This window comes from Myotis myotis, unplaced genomic scaffold (genome assembly GCF_014108235.1).
Source record: "Myotis myotis isolate mMyoMyo1 unplaced genomic scaffold, mMyoMyo1.p scaffold_m19_p_3, whole genome shotgun sequence".
Taxonomy (NCBI): Eukaryota; Metazoa; Chordata; class Mammalia; order Chiroptera; family Vespertilionidae; genus Myotis; species Myotis myotis.
This window is the reverse complement of record NW_023416335.1, coordinates 157,379,519-157,389,916: the sequence shown is the minus strand read 5'-3', so window position 1 is coordinate 157,389,916 and position 10,398 is coordinate 157,379,519.

Below are 10,398 nucleotides of genomic sequence, written 5' to 3'. Positions count from 1 at the left end.
GCAGTTAGAGTGTCCACCAGCCAAGGGCAATACCTTGGTTGCAGAGTTGTCCCCAGCCCCTTTCGGGGCACATGTGGGAGGCAACCAATCAATGTGTCTCTCTCACATCAATGTTTCTCTTTCCCTCTCCCTCTCCTCTCTACCTTCCCCTCTCTCTAAAAACAAAAATCAATGGAAAAAATATCCTCAGTTGAGGATTAAAAAAAATAACTAGCACCTTAAGTCAGTGAGTTTAGCAATTATTATTCAATGGGATGCTTGGGACAACGGACTGGTTATTTGGAAAAGAAAATCTATCTAGATCCTCACCTCACACCAAATACTAGCATTAATTATAGATTAAAAAGTAAAATAAAAAAATCAAATTGTACCACACAAAAAAATAGTGTCAATTCAATCTGAAGGGCACTTTAAGCATGAATGGAAATAAGCCTAAATAATAAAATCAAGTGACCACATAAAAAAAAAATCTTCTATTTAAAAAAGAGGGCAGCCTGGCTGGAGTGGCTCAGTTGGTTTGAGTGTCGTCCTGTGCACTGAATGGTTACCTGTTGATTCCTAGTCAGAGCACATACCTGGGTTGTGGGTTCAATCCCCAGTCAGGACAAGAGCAAAAGGCAAGCGATAAGTTTCTCTCTTTCTCTTTTCCCCTCACTCCCCGCCCTCCACCCAGTTCCTCTAAGCATGTCCACAGGTGAGAATTTTAACCCATTGTACGCCATAAGCGTCTATAGAAGCAAGCGACGGAACTTCCCCACATGCCAAGAGCGTCTATTAAAAAAAGGTTTAGCCCTAACTGGTTTGGCTCAGTGGATAGAGCGTCAGCCTGCGGGCTGGAGGGTCCCAGGGTCTAGTCCAGTCAAGGGCATGTACCTTGGTTGCAGGTACATGCCCAGTAGGGAGTGTGCAGGAGGCAGCTGATTGATGTTTCTCTCTCATCGATGTTTTTGACTCTCTATCCTTCTCCCTTCCTCTCGGGAAAAAATCAATAAAATATATTTTTTTAAAAATGTTTTCCCTAAGTTGCAGCCCTGATCGACTTTAAAATCATTTTTTGGGAGAATTTTCAGCTGAAATAATTCAAGAGCATCTGAATTTTGAGTGATATATTTATTTTTATAATATTCATTGCAAGTTGATTTTTTTAATTCAAAATATCGTGGTGTGTGGGGATGGTTTCCGTTTTGGACACATGGCAGTTAACTGGTTAAAAAAAGAAAAGGGAAGCCGAAACCGGTTTGGCTCAGTGGATAGAGCGTCGTCGTCGGCCTGAGGACTGAAAGGTCCCAGGTTCGATTCCGGTCAAGGGCATGTACCTGGGTTGTGGGCATATCCCCAGTAGGAGATGCGCAGGAGGCAGCTGATCGATGTTTCTCTCTCATCGATGTTTCTAACTATCTCTCTCCCTTCCTCTCTGTAAAAAAATCAATAAAAAAAATATATTAAAAAAATATATATATCGTTACCTATGCTGTGTCTGTCCTTGTTTCCCCCTTTAAAAAAAAAAAAAAAAAAGAAAGAAAAAAAAGGGAAGGGGGAGGCAATAAATAAACAGATTATAAATACATTTATATCCTTTATATATAAAAAACTTTATACAAATAAGATTTTAAAAGTCCACAAAAATCCCAATAAATAAAAATCACAACAAATAAGCCAAAAACAAAGGACAGAAACACACTCCAAAAGATTTGAAAGTCGAAACAGAAAATTAAATAGCTAATAACAGTTGAAATATGCTCACAAATAATGCAATAAATGCTAAGTACATTAAGATGCCATTTTCGATCTATCAAATTAGCAAAGGTGTTACAGTCTCCAGTGCTGTCAAGGGTCACAAGTAAATATCGCTGATAGCGGTACACACTGGCACATCTTTTCAGTAAAGTACTTTAGCAAGATGTTTCAAGGATCTTAAATATATTTTAGCTATTGATCTAGTAAATTCATTTCTGAGAATCTATCCTAAAAAATATCCAAATGCAATAAAAGTTATACACAAAGATATACACAAAGTGTTATCTAAAATTAAGAGCGAGAAACACCGCTAATATCCAAACAGTAGAAACACCACAAATACGCAACCAAATGTTGAATTCATAAACATTAAATAAGTGATCTATCCATAGAAGTAAAAATAGCATTTATGAAGAATTTTAAATTTTAGGTTTTCTGATTTAGAGCAGAAAAGGAAAATTTTCAACTCAGTCCAATGCCAATTATCCAGTAGTAAGTATCAAGTTTGCCTGAGGAATTACATTTCCACAAGAAACGTATTCATGCTGAATGGCGCTTGTATCTATGTTTTTGAAATGGGAATGTAACAGCTTCAGGCCCCTTCCATAGGGCCTGCAGGGGCCAGGATCTTAAGAGGGCAGGAGACATTAGATCAGCGGTTCTCAACCTGTGGGTCTTGACCCCTTTGGGGGTCGAACGACCCTTTCACAGGGGTCGCCTAAGAAATAAATATTTCACAATATATAATTAAATATTGTTTTTGTGATTAACCACTATGCTTTAATTATGTTCAATTTGTAACAATGAAAATACATCCTGCATATCAGATATTTACATTACGATTCATAACAGTAGCAAAATTACAGTTATGAAGTAGCAACAAAAATAATTTTATGGTTGGGGGTCACCACCACATGAGGAACTGTGTTAAAGGGTCGCGGCATTAGGAAGGTTGAGAACCACTGCATTAGATAGAGATGACTGCTGCGTGTCAGCCACCCATGCCCCGAGTCCTGGCACATCACACACGCAGAAGGTGTTGCTAATGTGCTGAATGAATGAGATGCTCCCTTTCCAGCGGCAGCTCTGCCTACCCCGAATGGTTCTCGAGTTTCCCTCCTTTTAACCAAAAAACTCGAGGAGGCCCGTGCAGCGGACCCAGTCCCGGGAACCGCTTCTCGCCCAGTTCGGGCCTCCCTTTCTGTCTCCACCAAAAGGCTCCAAGCTCCTCCCCAGTGAGGGCACCGCCACCAAGCCGCCCCCCAGGCCCTGACTCAGTACCCGCGCCCATTCTCGGACGACCAAGCTTCTTTCTCCCCAGAAGCCCGCGCCACTCAGCAGAGTGACCGGCCTCGCCCAGGACCGCTCCCCACTTTTCTGAATGTAACTCCCTCGGAGCCAGCCCCCTTGACAGCTGCTGCCCCGGGCAGTACCTGAGCCACAGACCAAGCATCCGGAGAGAACCAGGAGCAGCCGCACTGCCCCGCCGCCCCGGCGCCCTCCGCCCCAGGGCCGGGCATCCACTGCAGGAGAGACCGCCACTTTCATGCCTCCCGCCATAGTCGCCTCCCGCCACCGCCTCCTCACGTGTCCCTCCACAGCAACTAATCTCGAACAGGCAGGGCCAGCAGCCTATCCCCTGCAAGACCCGCCCCATAACAACCAATTGGATGGGAGGAGCTTCAAGCTCGTAGTCCCTAGCGGACCGTATAATCCCGCCTCTTGGAAACTGATGCGAGAGGGCGGGAGCAGCAGCTTTCAGCCTATTAGAACTCGCTTTTAGCAATGGCGACAGGAAGATTCCACCCCTTAACAACATGCTTCCGTCTCCAGTTTATTTACAACTGGTGCGATTGATAGTAAGCTTAGCCAATAGAAAATCAGAATGGGCGAGGCCTCCTTGACCGAACTTGATATTTCCATGGAAACTGTCTCAAGTTCCTTCTGTTTTCTTTCTTTTTTATCACGATCTTTTTGTTAAGGGTAACTTATAATTGAGAGATCTTTATCAGTGGGGCCTGACGGGGCAAGTTTTAAAAGACGATTGTGTTTTTCTAAGGCCCTAAATTATTTAAAACAGAAGTCACACACAAAAATGTGTGGTCAGTGTGTCATAGGAATAAATATTAGCATTTTAAAATGTAGTCATAGGATAATTTTCTGAAGTGAAATAAATGTGTGGATTAAGAGAAAGCTTTTTATTCCTCACATCTTGTGAGACAAATATCTCCATTTAAGAAGCAGCCATGGCAGCCCTGGCACCGGGAGTAGCTCAGTTGGTTAGAGCATCCTCCTGATATGCCAAGGCTGCAGGCATGCTCCCCACTCAGGACACATATAAGAATCAACCAATGAATGCATAACTAAGTGGAACAGTAAATGGATATTTCTCTCTCTCCCTCCCTGCCTCCTCCTCTCTCTCAAATCAATAAAAGAAATTTTAAAAGAAAAAGAAGCCAAGGCTAAGAGAGGCAGAAGAACCTGCCCAAGATTGCATAGTTAGTTGGGCTGGACTGTGTTTCCAACCCACGTTTGTCTTAACACTACAAAGCCTGAGTTCTTTCTATGCATCAAGCTGCTTCCCATTAAATGATTTCACACAGTGTGGGCTTAGCAGAGTGTACATAACAGGTGTTCAGTAAATGTTAGTAGAAATTGAAGCATCTTAGTTTAAAAATATTTTTATTGATTGTTAGACAGAAAGGAAGGGAGAGGGAGAGAGAGAGAAACATCAATATGAGAGCAGAACATCGATCAATTGTCTGGCTGCCTCCTGCACACCCTTACCGGGTTTGAGCCCTAAACCTGGCATATGCCCTGACCAGAAATCAAGCAAGCAACCTTTCAGAGCGTGGAATGATGGCCAACCAACTGAACCACATTGGCCAGGGCAAAGCATCTTTTTTTTAAAGAAGAGCTGATAGTGGTGGTGGTGAGTAGGAACATTAGAGATGATAAAACTTAATGAATTGGAGAGAAACTCAGGGAAAGAGGTAACTGCTGGGGATTGTTCAAGCTTTCAGAAATGAGGAATTTTTAAAAAGTCAATATGGGACTGAGCCATGGGCAAGAGAAGAAATTTTACCCTCATAAAGAAAGTCTAGGCCACCCCTGAGACAATGGTCACCCTATGTCTCATACACATAGTCCCTTAGCTGACCTAGAGAGGTCAATATCAACAGTAATAAATCACATTGATATTAGTATCCTTGATAGCATGTGATAAAAATGGCATTTTTATCTCTGTGGTCTCCCCCCTCAAACCCATAAAACTAATATAATCATGAGAAAAACATTAAGCAAATTCCAATAGAGAGGCATCCTATAAATACTCCTCAAAACTGTCAAGTCATCAAAAACAAGGAAAGTCTGAACAGCCAAGAGGAACCTGAGACATGAGAACCAAATCTAATATGGTATCATGTATGGGATCCTGGAACAGAAAATTACATAGAAACTAAGGAAATCTGAACAAACTACAGATTTTTAATTAATGACAATATATCAATAGTGATTCATTAATAGTGGCAAATGTACCGATACTAATATAATAATAGTGGAAACTGGATATGGGGTACATGGGAACTCCCTGGACTATGTTCTCAGTTTGTGTGAACCTAAAACTTTAAAACTAATTTGTGTACACACACACACACACACACACACACACACACATATTTCATTTCCTACCAGGCCCCAAATTCTCATTATTCAGAGCTCACACTTTAGTTTTGACTAAAGGCCAGAGAACCAGGGGACTAATTCCAGGTTTGGGAACTAATTCCAGATCACTGACCACTGACTGCTAAAATTTAACAATGAGATGTACAGTGGTGTGACTGGTTATCCATAAATACTTCACACCTTACCATCCAATTGAATTCTGTCTGTCACTTCGCAGTAATTACCCAAGATGTTTTTGGCATTGTTTTAATAATGAGGACACTGCTCAAAACTTTGAGAATCATTTTCAGAGTGTATAGCATACATTGCAATGAATATTCATTACCTGCAGGTGGATCTGATTTATGCAAATAACCAAAAGAACTCAAGCCAAGATTGGTGAGTAAATGGGTTGGGAAATCTGGATAGCAAATGTGTTTCAGAATTTTTTTGAACTTTAGAAAGGTAACATGGTGCATACACGATGTAGTGCAACAATCCCAATGGGGTCTGGGATAGTACCCTGTAATTGAACAAATGTGTATGTCTGCAATGAGCTATATGAATAGTCACACTGGGATAAACCTGTGTGATAAGCAAAAACTACATATTATCTCGTGTAAGTTTAGATCAGGTCTGCCACAAAATAAGTTCAGATCAAATTAGGGCTTGTCATCAAATGAGTTATGAAAAACTTGGTTTTCATAATTTTTTTTTCATTTCGGAAAAGGATTGCAATGGTGAGTATTTGATGAAGAATTTCCCAAAGTTTTGGGAAGAAGCACTCTATTCTATTTACTCCATCACCCAAGCTAAAAGCTCAAGAGTCACCCTAACCCTTCTCCCTTTTCCCCAACCCCTTAGCCACTCAATCAACAGGTCTTATTAATTTAAATCTTTTGAAATCCGTTCTGTCCTCTCTATCTTATGCCAATGATTTAGTCCAGCACCTTTCGATTTCTCACATTTAATTTCCTGCAAGCTGGCCTCTCTGATGTTTTTGCAGCCATAAAACCCTTTCTCCACACCACTCCTAAATGCAGATCTGACCTTGTCACTGCCATAGGACAAGATCTTTATGGTTCCACAGAATCTTCTGTGATAAAGTCCAGGGTCCTTAGTATGATCCAAAACATAGAGCTAAAGAAACAACTACAGCAGTGCTATTCAAAGTTTCTTACCAATCTGCAAAGAAAAAAATTTCAGAAATTAAATGTAAGCATTTAGGAACTTTTGCAGCAATTCAAGAGAAATTTTATATTTATTGAGGCTAATAAAAATGGGGATTTTATTTTACTTTTTGTGTATTTTATAGAAGTAGTGGATAGCAGATTGGAATTTTTTTAAATTGGCCCTTTACTATAGTTCGAGAAGCCCTAGTCTATAATTTTTGTTGTTGTTAATCCTCACCAGAGGATATTTTTTTCCATTGATTTTTAGAGAGGGAGGGAAGGGAGAGTGAGAGAGAGACAGAAACATCCATGTCAGAGAGACACAACAATTGGTTGCCTCCACGCACCCAGACCAGGTGGAGAAGGAACTTGAAATCCAGGTAACCTTGACCAGGAGTTGAACCCACAGATCCTTGGGGGTGGTTCGTGGGCCGATGCTCTACCACTGAGCCAGGGCCCTAGTCTATAATCCTAATGGAATGGCCTTGTACACCTCCCCGGGCTCCTTTTTACCACCACCACCCCATCCAGCAACAGTGAACAATTTTTAGTTTCTCAAATGTATCATTCTATTTCGTACGTCCATGTAAGTGTACACTCTGCTCTCTCTGACTTGATCATTTCTTTCTCCTGGAAATCTCCTATTCAGAAATCAAAATCCTAGGCTGCATCACCGCCTCCTTTGGACTTGCCCCTCACAACCCCAGGCAGAATAGGTCACTTGCCCCCTATCCTTCTGTCACTGTTTATACCCCTATTATAGCACTACGTTGTAATTATTTGTTGAAATGTCTATCTCCCCTACTAGTCTGTTAAAGGCAGTTACTTTGTCTCTGGAGGAGTGATGCATCTCTTGTAAGATGACTAAATTGAAGGACAACATTCCTTAGACCAGCGGTTCTCAACCTGTGGGTCTCGACCCCTTTGACGGCCCTTTCACAGGGGTCGCCTAAGACCATCCTGCATATCAGATATTTACATTATGATTCATAACAGTAGCAACATTACAGTTAGGAAGTAGCAACGAAAATAATTTTATGGTTGAGGGTCACCACAACATGAGGAACTGTATTAAAGGGTCGTGGCATTAGGAAGGTTGAGAACCACTGTTTTAGAAAAACAAGGAGCCAAAGTTGTGAGATTCACTGGAAACTTAAAGAAGGGGACATGCGCGAAAAACAAGTATCTCCACTTAAAATAGTTTTGCCCAGGTTCAGCTCCTTTTGAAGTAAAATCTGTGTCTATTGCCCTTGACAAAGTTGCTCAGGCCTGGGAAGAGCATCTTCAACTCATTCATTTCAGAGGGCCCACCAGATATCAGACTTACCCAGGTGGTGTCCTGGGCTGAGGGTGAAACAAGCAACTATAATTTGTGTACAGAGAGCCATAAGGCCATGGAGAGATAGGAGGAATTAATTCTGCCTAGAGTGGGTATAAGAAGGAAAGGGCCCAGGAAGGTGACATTTGAACCAGACCTTGCTGAGTGAGCTTGCTTTTGCCTAGTGAAAACTGGGGACAGGGGGAAAGTGAACAGTGCAATCCACTAGATGAAAATCTGTAGGTGCCTAGGAATGACAGTCCTTCTGGTTCAAAATTTCCTCCTCTTTTACACACTCTCTTCACTTCTTTCCTTTTCTTGGGGAACACTGGGACTGAGGATACTGTTTTCCTTCCTGGAAGAGTCCAGTGTTGACAGGTAATTAGCCAATAATTTATTAATAAATTATTTATAGACAATAAGTCAATTGATTAAATGGGATCCGAAGCTCTGCGTGCCTCTGAGAACTCTGAGGCAGGGGTGGGGCGAGCAGGGGAGTCAGGTAGGTAAGTGGTCCTGAGCCACCATGGGGAAATTGGGCCCAGAAGAGAAAAAGAAATGAAGATCTTGTGTTTGCCCTACCTTTCTGTCATCTCCCCACTCCCTGCCCCTTATCTTTGTTTTTCTTGTTTCTCATAGTCTCTAAGCCTTTCTGTCTCTCCTTTTCCTAAAGACTGGAAATTCCTTGTTCTCAACGGAAGGGAGTAGGAGGCGTGTTGGGGGTGGTAAGCGTGGGAGGAAAGCGCAGAACAGACTTCTCAGCAGCTCTGGCTGCCTGGCCTCTGGCGGAGTTTGACAAGTCAATGATTTTTTTTAAACGTACATATTTTTAAATCCACACCTAGGGGCTCTCTCTCTCACACACACACACACACACACACACACACACACACGAGAGAGAGAGAGAGAGAGAGAGAGAGAGAGAGAGAGAGAGAGAGAGAGAGAGACAAGTAGATGTAAAGAAACACATCAATACACAACCTCAGGTACAGAGACACAAACTGGCAAAAGCATCTTAAATTTGCTTAGGATTTTACAATTGACAAAGTTTTTATATACGTCTTCTCATTTGATCCTCAAGACAACCCTGAGAAACTAAGATACGTGGCTCAAGAGTGTCGCTCTCACACACAGGTTCGCGCCCAGACAGACCCTGCACAGCCCCCTAAGGCAGGGGCAGTCCTGCTCCGCGGGGATTTTCTCTCCTCCTTCCTCCGCGGCCGCGTTCCCGCCCCAGGACCGGCGAGCGGAACCGGCCCCTCCTCTCCTTCCCTAGGCCGGGACCCAGGCGCCCGGCGCCCCGTTGGTCACTGCCCCTTGCTTCACGCCCTACTCCGCCCTCTTCCCGGGTCCTGCGTCTCCCTCCGGATCCGGGGGCTCAGCGCCACCCCAAGAGGGCAGGTGGGAGGGGGGCGCCTCCAGCAGAGGCTGCGTGGGCGGAGGATGTGCGTCACGGGGAGCGTGGGCAGAGGGAGGGAGGAGGCACGTGGAACCCGCGGCCAGTGGCTGGCAGCCCAGGCTCCAAAATAACTGAAGGGGAGTGGGGGAGGGGGCACCCACACACCAGAGGGGTTGGGGTGGGGTGTGCCCCTCCAGTCGCGGGATAGGGGATGGGGGACGGGACTCAGCGCGGCCCCGTCGCCCCCCACCCACTGTGTTTGGGGCTTCCTGGGATGGGGAAAAGAATCTTAGCTACTGAAACGCTCCCCATCCCACCGATGCACCCCTCCTCTTGTCCCCAGCGGAGACAAAGGTTCCCTGGCCAGGCCCGAAAGTAGAAGCAGCCTGCCGCCCACGCCGCCCGCGCCCGGCCGGGCCACTCAGAAGTGCGGAATGGTGGGGCGGGGCTGAGGTTTCGGACTTGGGGGAACTTTGCCTCTGGCTAGTCTATTTGCATCCCGCTTCCCCCCCCTTCTGCTCCCCTCCCTTCATTTCCTCGGGCCTAGAGCCGCAGGGCCAGGCGCTCAGAGTCCCCGCCTGTCCATCTGCCCCCCCCCCTCCCCAGCCGTGGGCGGGAGTGTAATGGGAACCAGATGGAACCAGGAGAAATAAGGTGGGGGAGGGGTGGTGGGTTGTGAAGGGGGGTTCGGCTCCTCGTAGGGAGCCGCGTGGTGCTCTCCTGGCCTCCTGGCCATCTTCCACTAGCCTCGCGGAGAAAGTCCCCTGGTAGCCGTCCCCGTATCCCAGAAGGGGTGTCCTCCATCTCCCGGGTCTGCCACACAGAATTCCCCAGGAGCAGGTTCCCGTCCTCAGCAAGTAGGGTGCGACGAGTGGGGAAAGACGGGGTACCCCTCCCATCCCTGCCTGACCTGCGCGCCAGCAAAACCCAACGCGTCTAACAAACGCGTCTAAGTGGTAGCTGCTGCCATAACCCGCCCATTCCTGTTCCCCAAACTTCAGCCCGGACTGGAGGCTGGGATGGTGGAGGCCTGAGTTCCCCAGCGGCCGCTTCAAAGGACTCCTCTGGGGGTCGGAGGAGAGCGCTGGGGTGCCGACGGGGTTCCCGCA